Below are 18,275 nucleotides of genomic sequence, written 5' to 3' on the forward strand. Positions count from 1 at the left end.
AGATCCGCATGGATAAAGATAAGCTCGTCCAATCTCTGCGCTTTCGGAACCCTATGATTTCCATGGACGACTAAGTTGTAGAAAGAGCAATCTATCCATCCAACGTACTCTGGTCCGTATAAACGGAGAGTGCTCGGAGGTACTGGAAAAGGCGAATTAAAACGTATTGTTCAGAGAAAAGAACGCAAAGATAAAAGTGTTCCGCTTCGCAAAATCAAACGACGACCTAGATCACGTCAAATGGTCCAACGGGGACTGACCAACCCCTTACGCAAGCAGATCATCAGGGTAACGCATATAAATCTGCAGTATTCCAGCACTGGTCAAACGGGACCAATAAAGATAGTAGATTTCAACTTTCAGGTCGTTGATAATTTCTCCTATCTAGGGTCAAAAATCACAACCGATAATAGCTACGATGATGAAATTCGCGCACGGTTGTTGTCAGCTAACAGAGCATATTTCAGCTTATAAAGACTGTTCCGCTCGAAACATCTCACCATAGAGTCAAAGCTCTTACTGTACAAGACTATGATCTTGCCAGTCCTCATGTATTCCTCGGAAACTTGGGTTCTTAGCAAGAAAAATTGCAAACTCTTGGCCGCGTTCGAGAGAAGAATCCTCCGAAGAATTTTTGGCCCCCTACATGAGGATGGACGATTCCGTAGCCTACATAACGACGAAATCTATGAGCGGTACGATGACCGTCCGGTTGTGGATAAAATTCGGCTCAATAGGTTATGGCGGGCGGGTCACTTAATCCGTATAGATGAGGATGATCCAGCCCGGAAAGTCTATAAGGGCAATATCGATGGTAAGAAAAGAAGACGAGGCAGACCCTGCCTGAGATGGATCGATGGCGTAGGTCAGGACACCAAACAGCTTTTAGGGATATCGAATTGTGGACCTCGGCGTAAAACCGGGATGTGTGGAGTTCCTAATTAAGGCAGGCCTAGACCGATACCGGTTGTTGCGCCGTTGATGATCATGATTCCAAGTGTTGACATCGACATCTCCTTAATACAGGAACCCTCGATCGAATGCGTCCAAAGCATCAAAGAGCACCAAGCAAATATTATAATTTATTCCACTGCGCGCTCGTCGAAGCAGATTTTTCTATGACCTAAGTTCCAGCGAATTAGCCGTTGTGAAATTGGAGCAGGCGGGATGATGGAACGAGTGTAATTGAAATTTTTATTCCAGGACCTCTAGGAACACCTGGGTCTCGGGAATACACACTTCCTCCCGAAAGCTCTGTGTGTACTCAATCACGATTTGCTGCTCCACTCTCTCTCGCTGAAAAAAATTGTGTACTTGCATGAGGACATATTTCTCTCCGTTCCTAGATCTCATCATAAGGAAGGTAGAAATAAAGTCCGGGCTCGGGGTGAAAATCATGCGCAAAAATCAGGCCTGGTCCGAAAATTATACGAGTCTTGGGTGAAAATTATGCGCTTCTCCTATTACTCCTTTCTTTCATCTAAATTTCTATTCGATAACTGATGTTCTGTCAAATTTGTTTCCCATGGCTGCAACATAATCTTTAATTGCATCGGTTACCTCTATTTTCGATTTTATCAACCTAACGACTGTGAACCGGCAATGGTCGTAGAGGAGTGTCAAAAGTATCTGCTTCGGCTTGATGTTTTTATCTGCATTGATCCACCCAAGTCTGAATGGATCTCCATCTAATTATAGTAATCATGATCTTTGATCCATCCGCAAAATAAATTTCATTAATGCATCAACCATCTTGGCTTTATCTTGTATATTTCACCATCTCTCACCTTGGAGAGAAATTGCTCCCGGTTGGTGTCATTGTCAAATTTTTTCCTCCTTTTCGCATTTGCTCTATCTTGTTCTTTCGTCGCTTTGTACCATTAGTAGTCCAACTTAGAATGACCTGGTTTCTGACGGTGATACCAAGTACATGTCTCCTTCTGTTTGATTTCCTTTCCGTCGATAAGCTTAAATTTTTGCTAATATTACCTTTTTTTGGTAAGGGCTACCTTGAGCTGTTGATTTGAGACTCCTGTTACTGGAATCTTAAGATTCTATCTTTTTTTGGTATTCCTGCACATGGTTCTGACCTAGTTTTCTATATTAAGCCCCTAATACCATAAACCATCCCACATGAGGTCAAAAAACTAATGAGAAATCAGCACCACCGCATTCAAGTTCATGCAAAACCACAATGTCATTCACCAATTCATTACCCACAATTCCCTTTACTCTATAAAATCGAGATACTACTATTACGCGATCTGCACACATTATTTCTAGTAAAAATTATTTATTCACTCAGCATCAGCATTTTATATTCATGTGGCGGCCAGTCAAGAAATTATTTGTTAATGGTCGCGGCTCTATTTGAATTCAGTTATTTCATCAGAATTTTATTGATCAGGGATCGATGATAAGTAAATTTCAATGCCGCCCGGAAAATGAGAGTACTCCAATAACAAATGCATGCATAATGGGATTTTCCGGTCAAATATTTGTTTCATTTGTTCTTGACTCCGGCAAATTACAGATGATTGATGTATATTTTGCGTGTTTAAGAAAACAGTGCTCATTGAATTCGTTGTAAAAATGCGATTGTGGTAAAAAAAGTGGCTTAATCCAAAGGTTTTTCAGGACAGATTTCCTAAAGTCAACTACGATCGCGAGTATTTCCATTCCGAAAAAAGATCTTCTGCAAGTAATGTAATGCAACTCATAAATTGAGGAAACTTGGTTTCATGGACGTCAAAGACCCAAGACTAGATCCAACCACTCCTCTCAACTCTTTACACATATCCTGCCATCGCACAAGGATGAATCATCTCCGCCACTTTATTTTTCCTGTTCTCCGCAGATCTGTCCAAACCAAGTCCACATCCTTACCCAATCCGAATCCTCCAGTACGCGGACGACCTTATACTCTACACCTCCACTAAAAACATCCCTGCCGGTAAAGCGCGACTAAATTCTTATTTGGTTGAATTTTACCGGTACTTCACAAGTTGAAAGCCCTACCAAAATCCTCTCAAGTGCGAAACCATCGCATTCCCCGGAAATATCAGGAATGCTTCCGAAAATGAGGAGAGACATCACTACCTTGTCTATTAGTTAAGACCACAGTTTCGATTAAGTTAAACTGTTAAGGTAGCTCATAAGTTAGTTTTAGTTTAGCTTTACAGTTTTATAGGCGAATTAAAAAGGTTGCTTATGGGTGTTAAAAACCTGAATGACTCATCACAGAATGGACGATGGTTTACCTTCAGAGAAGTATTTGCTTTAATACTAATGAAGTGTTGGGAACGTCTCTAAAGCTTTTAAATTAGTGAATGTAAAAAATCAAAAGGGTTCTAGCTGGGTTCTTGGTAAACAAGCTGAGAGCTACACAAGCAGAAGTGACTGTAAAGGATGCTGTTCCTTGTCCTCTTTTCTTACCGTTGATATCGCTTCTATAGACCTTCGGGGCTGGACCATCTTTATCCATGCGAATTATGTCACCAGCCTAGTGCAGCCTAAAGACTCGTCTATCCTCCTGTAGGGGTCAAGCAGTGCACTGCAGGATAGATTGATGCGGAACATAGCTCCCTGAGGTCAACCTATCTCTCTCTAAGGATGAGTTGTCTTTCCTCTGGGACGGTGTGTGCCTTTTCAGGGGCCTAGCCTCTCGTCTACCAAGACCGTTAGTGGGTGGTGATAGCCGCACCCTGTACGAGGTGACCCTACTATTAACAAAACGCTACGGATCTAGACTGGGGAGTCGAAAAACACCTCCCCCAATCCAGGGTGTTATGCGAACCGTGCCCATTGGATAGTTTGCAGTCGGGGGTAACTGACTGTATTCGAACGGAGCTTCACTGATACCTGGTCGCCTCAGTGAGTAAGTTAGACCTTACCGTGCCACGGGGGGCTATGGCACGGCGGACCTCTTAACCCCCATACTCGTGGGAATCAAATGAGTACAAAACTAGAAAAGAAAACAAAAACCAAAAAAGCGGGGCCCCATACCGCACCAAAACTGGTTAATCAGGCGGAGGCACGTCTCCGAATTACTGAGAGCCAGGTGACTACACCCAAGAAGGGAGAAGTTGGGACGTCAAGCAGTGGATCCAAGGTGAGCATTGGTATACTGCGTGGACTACAGCTAACGAACACCACTGCTCAAAGAGCAGGGACCAGCAAAAGCACGTCTGAGAAAAATATAACAGACGTCGGGAATGAGACAGGTCTCAGTGGCGCCGGGGTTAAATGGTACCTGCGCTATCTGAAGGAAGGCCTGAAACCAGAAGAGGTCCTTAAGAAGGCTCAGGACAGACCTAAGCCATCTTTACCGGAGCCGAGAAAGCGGGGAGCAGCAGAGATCAGCCCGCATGAAGGGAATGCTTCCAAAAAATCCAGACCTGAACCCACGGGAGGAGAAAACCCGGTCAGGAGTGAAGGCAGGACCCAGGAAGCCCGGCATTAGCTATGCTAGTGCGGTCAAGGGCATTCGACTGGCCATACTGCCAAAAAGGTTTCCCGAGCAAATAGTCACTCGGGAGGAACAGGAAATCATTGAGGAACTTGTCGTCAAGCAGATGATCAAGGGTCGGACGTCGAAATTAGTGTTCACCGGGATACGCTTTCGACCAGGCCTTATACTGGTGGACTGCGCGACGGAAGGCACCGCAGAATGGGTTAGAACCATAATTCCTAGATTGCCAGGCTGGGAAGGGGTAGAACTGTCAACATGTGCTGGGGATGATATACCAGGAGCCCACATGGTGACAGTTTTTCTGCCAAAGGCCGCGGCAATAGTAACGGATGACATTATGAGACTCCTAATTGCTCGGAATGAAGATCTCCATACTCGACTATGGAGGGAAAGGGTAAACTCCTCACGATCGGAGTAGATAACCGATCGCTGGAGGCAATTAAACGTCGGAGTTGTCAGATCAACTACCGATTTGGCAACATACCCGTGCATGTGCACAACGAAAAGCCAAGGAAAGAGACCTCGGAGGAGGCATCGGGTGAAAAACTTACCGAGGTCCCTGAAGAAGTCGCGGAAGCCATAGAGGCGGAAAGAACTGGATCAACCAGGGAAATAGACCTGCTGCCCAGTGAAGAGCAGAAGCTGAACGACCTAGACCTAGGACTCCTAGGGTTCGGGGTGGACAGCGACGCGCAGGAAAGCGCCATGTCGGAGGAGGAGGGTGACACTCCGACAGTGGAGAAGAGCGCCAAACAATAACGGAGCAATGGCCAGCACTAAGATAGCCCAGATAAACCTCCACCATGCGAGAGCTGCATCTGCAGTGATTGCAAGGGCAAATTCCAAGGAGAACATTGGAATAGTGCTGGCTCAGGAGCCCTGGGTGTACCGGGGGCAGATTCGCGGTCTGCAAGGAGGAGACATGCAGGTAATTTGGGACTCTTCTTGTGAAAAACCAAGAGCTTGCATAATTCTCAAACGTAATTTAAAATACATATGTCTTTCAGAGTTCTTAACCGGGGACCTTGTGGCTATCCAAGTCTCATTGGAAGCTGAGAGGAGCACTCGAGAGGCAGTTGTAGCATCGGGAGACGAGAGCCGGGCTCCACTGGAACAAGTAGCAAAGCTGACAAAGAACTGCGAGGAGAGGGCGTTACCACTTCTTCTCGGCTGCGATGCCAACGCCCACCACGAAGTGTGGGGAAGCAGCGACACTAATCGTAGAGGTGAGTACCTTCTCGAATTTATTCTTAGCAATAAGTTAGAAATATACAACGTAGTGAACACTCCAACATTTGTGACCAGCACCAGACAAGAGGTACTAGATATAACTCTAGGAAATACCCTAATGAACGGGTCAGGAATTGCAGGGTGTCGGATGAACCCTCCATGTCTGATCACAGGATAATCAGATTCGACATTGAGGGTAACTCCGAAATAAAAAGAATAATAAGGAATCCCAAGAGAACGGATTGGGAATCCTACACAACGCACCTGAGTAACAACATTGCCCACCTTCAAGGGGGCGGGGACATCAGGAGCGATCTGGAATTAGAAACGGTGGTGGAAAACCTCAACACAATCGTCAAGTCATCAAGGGATGTATCATGGTGGAACAAGAACCTAGCCAGAATGAGAACAGAGGTACGAAAACTCTTTAACCGGGCAAAACAAACCGGGGACTGGCAAAGGTATAAAAATGCACGGAACGGAACAGCTTTAGGGAATTCTGTGAAGGGATTCAACAGATTACAGAAGCAACCAGGCTGTACAAGGCTGTAGCCAAAGACGGAGGAATATCCTCTGTCTGCTTGAAAAAGGAAGATGGGACATTCACCGAGAATGAGGAGGACAGGGTACACCTGCTTCTCAGAACTCATTTCCCGGGGTCTTACCCCTCGGCGGCAGGCGACAACCATCTGCCTGACACCCCAACAACGAATAAAAGGGGAAGGAAAGAGAGCTGGAAACTAGCAAAAGAGGTATGCTCAGAAGCTAGGCTAAGATGGGCAGTGGGAACTTTCAAACCAATGAAATCTCCCGGAGTAGATGGCATTTTCCCAGCACTTATCCAGAGAGGCCTAGGAATTATCTTAGAGTCTCTTCTGAGGGTGTTAAGGGGAGCATAGCACTGGGTTACATACCAAGGGCATGGAGACGGGCAAAAGTGGTCTTTATTCCGAAAGCGGGTAAAAAGGATTCTTTTCACCCTAAATCTTTCGGACCAATCTGCCTAACATCGTTCGTACTCAAAACGGTGGAGAAGGTCATAGACAACTATATTAGAACTAACGTTCTAAAGCGTAATCCCCTACATCACTGTCAACACGCTTACCGGGCAGGACGGTCAACTGAAACTGCTGTGTATCAGCTGACAGAGGTACTACGGGACGCCATAGAAACAAAAGAAATTGCACTGTGCGCGTTTTTGGATATCGAAGGAGCATTCGACAACACATCGCACACAGGGATACAGGATGCCCTGAGCCGCAAAGGAGTGGGAAACACCCTGGCACTCTGGATGGGCAAAATGCTAGAAAGCAGACAAATAGAGGTACAAACAGGTACAAATTCGATTATCATGAACACCACTCAAGGCTGTCCACAGGGTGGAGTACTATCGCCGCTGATGTGGAGTATGGTAGTGGATGAACTCCTGGACGTGTTAACTAATACTAGAATACAAGTCCAGGGCTACGCGGACGACATTGTTCTAATGTGTAGGGGTAAATATGAAGATACCCTATGTGATAGAATCCAAACTGGATTAAGGGTTACTAGTGCCTGGTGCAGGAAGGTGGGACTGCGGATCAACCCAACCAAAACCACCATAGTACCATTCACTAGGAGGCGTAAGCTGAAAGCCATAACATTACATGATATGGAGGTGAAACGAGAAACAGAAGTCAAATATTTGGGAATCACGCTAGACCAAAAATTACTCTGGAAGACACATGTCGGAAACACTTGTCGGAAAGCCACGAGGGCTCTGATGACTTGCAGATCCATAGCAGGAAAAAAATGGGGTTGCAGCCCGAAGATACTACTTTGGATATATACTGCAATAGTAAGGCCAATGATTACCTATGGAGCGGTAATCTGGGCAGAAAGAACCCAACTCAACACACAAGCCAGGGAATTACATAGGCTCCAAAGGCTGGCTTGCGTGTGTATCAGTGGGACAATGAGGACATGCCCAACGGAATCCCTGGAGGTCCTTCTGGGATTAACACTTCTCCATCTGCACATACAGATGCAGGCAAGGAGATCAATATTCAGGATGGCCGGTAGTATGAGTGAGGCGGGGAGCTGCCTAAATCGAAGGAAGATTGATATCCTTTCTAGGCGGTATCCCGAATTACTGATACCGAGGGACAACATGACAACGAGGTTTCACTTCGATAAGAAGTTTGAAACACGTTGGAGTAACAAGGCAAACTGGGAGAGCGTGGCTGCGACATACGGCTTAAACCAGCAACTGATTACTTGGTACACTGACGGATCCCTCACAGCAGAGGGAGCGGGTGCCGGTGTCATTGGTCCAAGGAAAATGTACTTTGAGTCAATGGGCAGGTACACTAGCATATTCCAGGCGGAAATTTACGCCATAGACAAATGTGCCTCTTTTAATCTGCAAAGGAACTGCAGGGGGCAGAACATAGCTATTCTCACCGATAGCCAAGCAGCGATCAAGGCCAACCAGGTCCAACCAGGTGAACTCTAAACTGGTATGGGAATGCCTTGAGAGACTGAATACACTCGGCTCGTCTAACAAGGTCTGGATACTTTGGGTTCCAGGCCATGCTGGGTTGGAAGGCAATGAGGCAGCGGATGAACTAGCCAAGAAGGGAGCAGGGATGCCTTTACACGGGCCAGAACCCTTCTGTGGAATCGGAAACGGTTTCATGGCTATGAATCTAAGAAACGAATAGAAACGGTTGAGGGAAGTATATTGGGCGGGCCTACCAGGGATGGAGCAGTCCAGGGTGCTTATTGGGGGATACGAACCCATGCGTACAAAAGATTGCTTAAACCTCACCTAAAAGAACCTCCGAATCATAATGGGAATTCTCACTGGTCATTGTCGGCTGAACTATCACCTAGGGAAGCTAGGGATATCTACGGACACTGCCTGCAGGTTCTGTGAGGAGGAGGAAGAAACCTCTATGCACGTCCTGGGACAGTGTCCGGCACTAGTGCAAAGTAGGTCGATATATCTGGGAGAACACTTAATACCAGATGCAAAGCTGAAACTTCTGGAAGTAGGGAACATACTAAAGTTCCTAACGGTTATAGACCTGCTTGAGATACTATGATCAACAGGTACACTATAACCAGTAAAAGGGGCACAATAGTTCTTCAAGGACGCGGTGCGACTTTCCCTTGACAGAATAATAATAATAATCCTCCTGTAGGGGCCCAAAAATTGTTTTGAGTGGTCTCTTCGTGAACGTGGCTAATTCGCGATTTTTCATGCTAAGAATCCAAATCTCTTAGGAACACGTGAGGTTTGGCAAGATCATTGTTTTGTACAGTACGAACTTTTACTCGGAATGTTTCGTGCGAAACAGTTTCTGTCAGCTGAAATAGACTTTGTTGGTTGGCATCAACCATGTGCAGATTTAATCACCATAGCTGTTATCGCCAATGACTTTTGACCCTAAATAGGAGAAATTGTCTTAAAGGATTGAGGCAGCCCTTAGCTCGTATCCACTCAATGACGTATTGGACCAATTGGACAGCAAATTTTCTTCTATTTTGTCTTTAAATCTTTAAAAAAAAAAATTACTTCGGCCAAACTTAGACCTCAACAAGCCGGTTTTCATACTGGGTATAATTCGCACCCTTGTCGCGAATACATATAAAGGAGCGGTTACCACCTGTAGTAACCTTCGTTCATGGTACTGCTAATGTGGAGGTGAGGCTGCGTCTGATGAGTTACCTCTGTTCTGGACGAACTCGTCAGTCGTCCTTTTGTAAAAACTTAGGTCCTCAGTCCAAAAAGAGAGGTCACCATTATTGGTCCGGTTCATCATCAAGTAGACCAATCATTGAACAAAACGGAACCTATCGCTCTAATATGCCGTGTCGAACTCAAAATGGCTCCATTCTGCTGACTTGCTGGAAAAATTTAGATGCCCCTTCATAGACTTGCTGAGTTTCCCATTTTTTCTTATTATAGCTTCTCCGCCCAAGGTACCCTCCGTTTAGGAATTGAGTTAGTCGCGGCTTCCAGGATTTCCTCACTGGTTACCTCTGGAATTTCATCGAAATCTTTCTGGACAGTGGGTAGGTTCGATTCATTTGAAACTTGTGGGAAGAAAGATTAATTATATTAATTATATTAATCTATGGCAAACGTTTACCCTTGATTGATGCCATGGCTGCCTTGCATGCGCCTCCTCATGGGTCGGAGTCCGCTTCTTTTCACAAGCTCTTGAAGGATTCAGTTCTACTTTTAAAGATAGTTGTTTACAGTTGTTTCCTCGCCTTTTTATTATCGACTGGGCAACTCTTCAGACTCAGCTGGGCTTTTGCGACGTTGGCTTTGCCTCCTGCCTTTAAGGCAAACTTTGGAAAGTCCTTCAACCCCCGCATTCGTTTCTTGAGTACAGTGCAATGTTCCATGCCACGTTGCACTGTACTCAAGAAACGTCACATGCTTTCTGTATCCTTTCAAGAACCTGCATCACCTTTCCTTATGCGCCTCCCATCGCGATGGGTTCCTGCAAAAGTATTTCCTCGAACGTTCGCAAGTTTCGCAAGTTCTTTGGATGTTTACGCCGCTATTGCAACTCTCTTTCTTTCTTTGTCACTACGACATTCAGACGTGAAAATACTTCGAGCAATATGCGGGCTGTTGTTTGTTTCGCGACCACCCCAATCTTCGGCCCAAGCGTTAGAATCGCCAGCTATTACTATTGTGACGGCTTGCTTCGGAAGCTAATTTTTCCACCATCAATATGAATTCAAGGGGTGTCTGTCGATCTGCTACAAGCATTTTTCTCAGAAATGGCTACACCTTGTGACTTCAAATTTAGTGGGAAGGTAGAAACGGTGAACCCTCACCCATACAGTGAGTAACATCGTTCTATGTTGAGCTTACGTGAACGCGGAGTGTAATTTTTTTTCACCGAATAGGTTGACAGCCAATGAAAAGTCTTGATTAGGACGTTTCAGTTTTAGCAATAAAAGTAAAAGGCTACCCACCCGAAAAACCTGAAAAAAATTACGAAGTTGCGGCTGTATGGTGCCTAGATCCTGCATTTACGCACAAAGTACCACACTCTTGTTTCATACAGGCTACAGGTTGAAACACCCCCCAGTGAGTATAGGACTCTACCCCGAAATCGTTTAACACATTACCTCAGGCTTATTCACTGTAGGAACACAACCCCCTGGTTCACGGAGCTTCAGCTACCCTGTCATTTCTCCTATCTATCTCCCCGTGCTACTCTGCCCTACGTGTCCTCGATCTGCAGCATGGCTTCAATTATAGGGTCCAGAGACATTTGACACCCTTCCATCGAGAAGTGATGGCGATGACGCTCCCGCCATCTACACAAGGGAAAGGTGTGGCATACATCAATCAATACATCCTTGCAATAAATGCAGTCTGGTAACCGTGATTTCCTCACTGTGGGCAGGTAAGACTGAAAATATCCATGTTTGCTGAGCAGCTGGATGCGGTAATAGTCAGCCTGGCCGTGGTTTTGCTCGAACCATAGTCGCACGTCTTTGATGAAATGTTCGATCTATTTACCCCCGATTCTCTTTCCCAAGATTGCTGCTGTTTGTGGAAAGTGCAGGCTCGCTCTTCTTAAGCAATGGCTTCCTTTTTTTCTTCGCTTTTTTTTAAGTATATAAACCTCCGTTCAACAGCATGGAGAGCGATCGGAATAACTTTTGTCATCATCATTAATGCTGGCTCCGAACCGGTAATAAGCGGATACAACTCGCAAAGTAAGTGTCGGTTGTACTTGCACTTGGCGCTTGCGGTGCAACTCTTTACTGAAGGAGTCAATCCATACTTCGGAACCATAAAGACAGACTGAACCGCACTCCCCGTCGAACAATATGTACTGGATACGGGACCATTCCTGAGCCGCTCCGATGTGATCTTCACATTCCCCTGTTTTTCCCGGGTCTCGTAGAGCAGATAATGGGCCTTTGAATAGTCCCTCGATATCCGGAATAGATAGCCTGGAGTGTGGAAACGATTTACTAGTATATATTATACTAGTATAATAATATTTTTTTTAGAAATCGAATGTAGACCACCTTAAGTTCATCCAGAATCATATATAGAAGCTTTTATATAGTGTATGATACTGCCAAGTTTGGTATAAATCGCATTATTACTGGCGATGTCGCGGGTAGGGTAGGTGAATACATTTTCGGACACAGTGTAGGACTCCCGGTACGGTATGCCGTCGGACTACCAATTAAGCACGTCCTCATCGTCAGAGAGTTAGCCCGAACCGTTTGTCACATTACTTCGGGTTAGTCACCGAACTCTCCCTCAACGGGAGGGGATAAGAGGATAGGAGGTAGGGAACTGTCAATTCAAGGAACGGTAGTGGGCAACAGGGCTCCACCTGTCAGCACTCCTCATTATCTCTTCGACAATGTTCTCTGGAGAGAGATCCCCTGTGTTTGAATAGAGCGGCTGATGAACCCCATCCCAGCTTCCACAAGAAAAAAAGTGTGATGGGCGTCGTCGAAAACTCCATTGCAAAACACACAATCCGCGCCTTTCCTGTGCAGGTAAGACTGAAAGCCTCCATGCCAACTTGAAAATTGGGTAAGGAAATAATCAGTCTCACCATGCTTTCTATTCAGCCAGGCATCTAAGTTGCCGATGAGTCGCGCAGTACATCTACCCATAGTTTCATTTTGTCAAGAGAGCTGCCACTCGTCTAGGGTGCGTTGCCCTTCTTCACGAGCAACAACCCCCCTCTCCCTTGCGCTTGTATATGGCTTAACGCTCCTTTTTTTGTGGCTCAGCACAAGCCTCGTCACCTTCCAACGAGCAGGGAAAGTGACCTCTTCCAGGCAAATGTTAAATGCGCCGAGCAGCAGGTCTGGCCAGTATTGGAATACCAATTTGTATATCTCTAGTGGAATACCATCGGGTCCTGGCGCCTTCTTGCTTTTCATAGTGAAGACTGCCTGTTCCAACTCTTTTATAGAGAAAAGTGGACAGTCCTCTGCGCTCTCCGCGACGACGTCATCATCCCATATCCCAATAGTTCCCTTACAATGCAGCCCATCTGCTCGACCTTAAGTGAACAGCGTTTCCGTGGCGCCCCGATTTTTCCGGTCACCAGTTTGTAATCGAATCCCCATGGGTCCCCATTCACCTCGTCCACAGATCCTGCTAGCAGCGAGCTTTGCTCTTATTTATTGCGTTGCGGGGTTTCCTTTTGACTGATTTGTACTCCGTCACTATGGTACATGCCTCCTCCCTCTCCCCCCCCGCCTGTGACACTACTTCCAGAGCTCTGCCATTTCCACTGTCCACCAATACATAGAAACCTTTACCAATATGTTAATGTTCCTTTTTAGCTGAGACCTAAAATAGTTGTGAAAAAATATATAATAAATCCTGCGCAGACTAGCAGATCGTATAAAATGATACTATAAACCGAGGATGATAATATACGTGTGCATCTGAGACCATTCGACATTTATTAGAGAAGGTGGTGAATATTTTACTAAGCATGCAAAGAAGAGATATTCAGTAAATTGTGGTGACAACTTTGATCTTAATTTAACACATACCAAACAAAAACCTTATTTCCACAGGCCCAATTTTAAATTATAATTCAACTTGAAATCATTTTAGATAATCAAATTTTGGCCTGGAAAATCTCTTTTAATTATTCCGTCCACGTTCACTGAGAAGCCTGTTACAATTTTGTTTGTTTACATGAATGAGTTTCTATGGTTTCAGATTTTTAACCTCGATGGAATCTCCGAAAATGAGTGCGGTTTGCAGTATTTCCAATGTTGTTTCAGGAACTTTTTAGGAATTCCAATTGTCAATAAATTCAAAGAACATTGACGTTTGGGGGCTAACCAATTACGTCTTAGTAGATGGATTTATTGGTAATAAAAGTTCAGGTTAGTCCGACTTGATTTGTTTGATTTTGAGAGAATGAAAGTCGACGAAAATAACTGAATTTAATAAGACCAAGGTTAATTTCTTTCTTGTCGAGAATGCTGGTAATCGTTGTAATCTTCATAATTCTTCGGATTTTTTCATATGAAAAGTAGGTTCATGCTTTGAAGTAAGTAGAGAGTAAGTCATTGTTACTTAGGATAGATTGTTTGAAATATCTAACAATAAAAAATATTTCAAGTATCGCCAACAAAATATAACAACTGTTGAAAAAGTTGGAAGAAATGCAGAGATCATTTGTTGGGAGGAGTCACAGGGGCTCAAGATTCTGTACCGGCCATCTTGGGAGGGTGAATTCTACTGCATGGTACAGTCAGTAATGCAATTGTCGCCCCTCCTTAATGTCCAATCTATCTACTGTCACCTCTGCCTTCCGATCACATTCTTACCCCCTTCATCAGTACAAAGCTAGAGTAGCTAAAGTAAATACATATCTACACACATAAATAAAAGCTATAGTTTGGAGGAAGTTACTGGTCTATCAATTTTTGGCTGGACTACAAATAGCAGACAATATATAATCTCACCTGAAGAGAGTTATCCTTTATAAAACGCCACAAACATACTTGGCCCCAGCCGCAAGAAAAGTCCGAATGGCTGGTTCGAGGTTGAATCTAAGCTAGAATGAGGTCAATCGAGCGGAGAAACGACATCACAGACATAAAAAGGAAGCTTGGGAGAACCAACAAATCTGTGAATTCAAAAAGTACAAGGAGCAACTGCACCACGCGCGGAAGTTTTACGAACCAGTCAGCAGGATGAAGCCTTATACACCTCGATGCTCATCCTGCCGAGACAAAGAGGGAAATCTGATTTCCGACAGAATGGCATATTGGAGCGATGGATTGAGTATTTTGATGAACTGCTCAACAACCAAAATATCGGCGACTTGGAGATCCCGCCAAATGGAGAGGACGGACAAATGCTGCTACCACCAAGCATGGAAGAAACAGTCCGTGCAATTCATCGGCTTAAACTGATGCTCAAGGTGTGGGGCAGCGAATCAATGCCTGACGACTGGCAACGTGGCGTTATCTGTCCAATACATAAAAAGGGAGATATCACACAGTACAGCATTTATAGAGGTATGCAAGCGGCGTTCTACCAGCAAGCAACATAGCTAGCAGATCTACAAGAGGTTCAGAGAAGCTTTACATATATTACGAGTAGAACTAAAAAACAACGACCTATGACAAGGGGATCATGTGTTCTCTTTAACCTGGCCCTTGAAAAAGTGATCTGTGATGCTGAGGTAAATACGAGGGGCACCATCCGCTTTAAGTTCACCCAACATTGGTCTATGCTGATGATATCGACATCATGGGAAGAACTACCCGAGATGTACAAACTGCATTCGTCCGGATCGAGTAGGCGGCGCGAGATCTTGAGTTGCACATTAATGATGACAAGACGAAGTACACGGTGGCAACGTCCGCGCCAAAAACTAAAGAACCAACAGCATCAAACCGCACTGTTCAAACACGAAAAATAAAGATAGGAGAATACAACTTTGAGACCGTTGAAAATTTCTCCTATCTAGTGTCAAAAATCACACCCGATAACAGGTATGACGATGAAATCCGCGCACGGTTGTTGGCGACAAACGGAGCCTATTTCAGTTTACAAAAACTGTTTCTTTCGAAACGTCTCATCATAGGGTCAAGGCTCTTATTGTACAAGACTGTGATCTTGCCAGTCCTTATGTATTCCTCGGAGACTTGGATTCTTAGCAAGAAAAATTGCGAATTCTTGGTCGCGTCGAGAAAAAAATCCTCCGAAGAATTTTTGGCTCCTCACATGAGGATGGACGATTGCGTAGCCTACATAACGACGAAATCATGAGCGGGTCACCTAATCCGTATGGACTAGGATGATTCAGCCCGGGAAGTCTATAAGGGCAATATCTATGGTTGAAAAAGAAGACCAGGCAGACGCTGCCTGAAATGGAGCGGTCAGGATGCCAGACAGCTTTTTAGGGATATCGAATTGGTAGACCGTATAAAACCAGGGTGCCAGCAGTTCCATACTAAAGCATATACCGGTATCCGGTTGTTGTGCCGTTGATGATGATGATAGGTTAATTCCATTCAACCTTGCATACGTCAGACATCGCCGTGGCCTTGTATACTCTACCTGCAACCTATCCACACTCACCCACGATTGTTATCTAATCCCTCATCATTCTTGAAGTCAAGAGGGGTTTTCCTGACTTCTTCCACTGTAGTCATAAGTTTAAGTTAGTACTAACTTAACTACATTAAATCAAGCATAGAATAGGCAATAGGCACTAGGTTACGCCAATTACGCTAGATCAAAAATTACTCTGGAAGACACATGTCGGAAACACTTGTCGGAAAGCTTGCGTGTGTATCAGTGGAGCAACGAGGACATGCCCAACGGCAGCCCTGGAGGTCTTTCTGGGATTAACCCGTCTCACCTGCACATACAGATGCAGGCAAGGAGGGTAATATTCAGAATGGCCGGGAGTATCAGTGAGGCGGGGAGCTGCCTCAACCGAAGGAAGATTGATATTCTTTCTAGGCGGTATCCCGAATTACTCATACCAAGGGATAACATGACAAAGAGGTTTCACTTCGATAAGAAGTTTGAAACACGTTGGAGTAACAAGGCAAATTAGGAGAGGGTGGTTGCGACATACGACTTAAACCAGCAACTGATTACTTGGTAAACTAACGGATCCCTCGCAGCAGAGGGAGCGGGTGCCGGTGTCATTGGTCCAAGGAAAATGTACTTTGAGTCAATGGGCAGGTACACTAGCATATTCTTCGGCGGAAATATAAGCCATAGACAAATGGGCGTCCTTTAATCTGCAAAGGAACTACAGGGGGCAGAAAACATAGCTATTCTCCCCGATAGCCAAGCAGCGATCAAGCCACTTGGGTCCAACCAGGTGAACTCTAAACTAGTGTGGAAATGCCTTGAGAGACTGAATACACTCGGCTCGTCTAACAAGGTCTGGATACTTTGGGTTCTAGGCCATGCTGGGTTGGAAGACAATGAGGCAGTGGACGAACTAGCCAAGAAGGGCGCAGGGACGCCTTTACATGGGCCAGAACCCTTCTGTGGAATCGAAAACGTTTCATGGCTATGACTCTAAGAAATGAAGAGGAACGGTTGAGGGAACTATACTGGGCGGGCCTAACAGGGATGGAGCAGTACAGGATGCTTATTGGGAGATACGAATTCATGCACACAAAGGATTGCTTAAACCTCACCAAAAAGAACTACCGAATCATAGTGGGAATTCTCACTGGTCATTGTCGGCTCAACTATCACCTAGGGAACCTAGGGATATCTACGGACATTGCCTGCAGGTTTTGTGAGGAGTATGACGAAACCTCTATACACGTCCTGGGACAATGTCCGGCACTTGTGCAAATTAGGTCGAGGCATCTGGGAGAACACTTAATACCAGATGCAAAGCTGAAAGATCTAGAAGTAGGGAACGCTAAAGTTCCTGACCGTTATAGGCCTGCTTGAGTTACAATGATCAATAGGTACACTATAACCAGTAAAAGGGGCACAATAGGTCAGCAGCAGTAGGTTAATCTTTAGGTATAATTTTGTAATTGTTAGAGATAAGGCATTGCATTAGGTTTTAGTCATAAGCGATTGGTACTCTTAAACATCATAAAATAAATTGTGTTATAAAAAGAGAAGAGTACTGTCCAGAGTCCCCCATCTCCTTTGCTTAGGCCCAGAATGTCCAGCTTACATCGTTGGAATTCCCACTCAAGTTGGAGAAAGCGAGCATTTTGAGGACCCTTGCTACCATTGTCGAGGAGCGTTTCCGATAGCCAAAGGTAGTAGCCGTGAGGTAGGTCTCTATTCGAAGCGTTGTTGACGTTTCTGTAGCAATAAAATTTGCAGGTTGCTAGCCCACGAATTTCTATCCCTTTTAGTCGCCTTATACTAGGGACAAGGAGGGCTCTGAGTGTATTCTTAAGCTCCAACTCACAGAGCAAATCCAGTACGTCTTCATGGCCACTGTTTATTCCGAATGGGTGTCTTTCACATTAAAGTCGCTTAACGTAAAGTTAATTGTGTAACATAGATGTTCCAGAAAATTATCAATAGATACTGAAAATGCTCATTATTCCTTAATGACTTTGGGCTTTGAACGAATATGACAATGTAAGCGTGTTGTTTATTTTAAGATAACTTTTCCTAATGCAATATTATTGGCATAATTTGCATTTGCCAGTGAAATCTTATAAGCGTTATTCACAATCTTCATGATCTTTCGTGGGGTATTGAATTCGACAATGCTGATGTGTAGATAAAAAACGAATTTTATTTTAAATTACATTTTTATCTTATACCTAAATAATTGCTCAAAGGATATGATGTACATTATAGCGTGTATTTTCACATCTACTCTATTGTATGTACGTAAATTGTACATTAACTACTCACGTGGTCATATGAGCAATGCTACTATTATTGTACATTCGGAAAAGGAAGTACAAACCTCCACATCAGACATTTTTATTGTTAAGTAGACGTACGAGTACAGTGTCAGTTGCTGACCTTATGCATGTACTTATTCTAGCCATGACTCAGTGATAGTATTCCACAAATGATGTAATTTGATGGAAT

Source organism: Hermetia illucens, chromosome 4 (assembly GCF_905115235.1).
Source record: "Hermetia illucens chromosome 4, iHerIll2.2.curated.20191125, whole genome shotgun sequence".
In the NCBI taxonomy this organism is placed as follows: domain Eukaryota; kingdom Metazoa; phylum Arthropoda; class Insecta; order Diptera; family Stratiomyidae; genus Hermetia; species Hermetia illucens.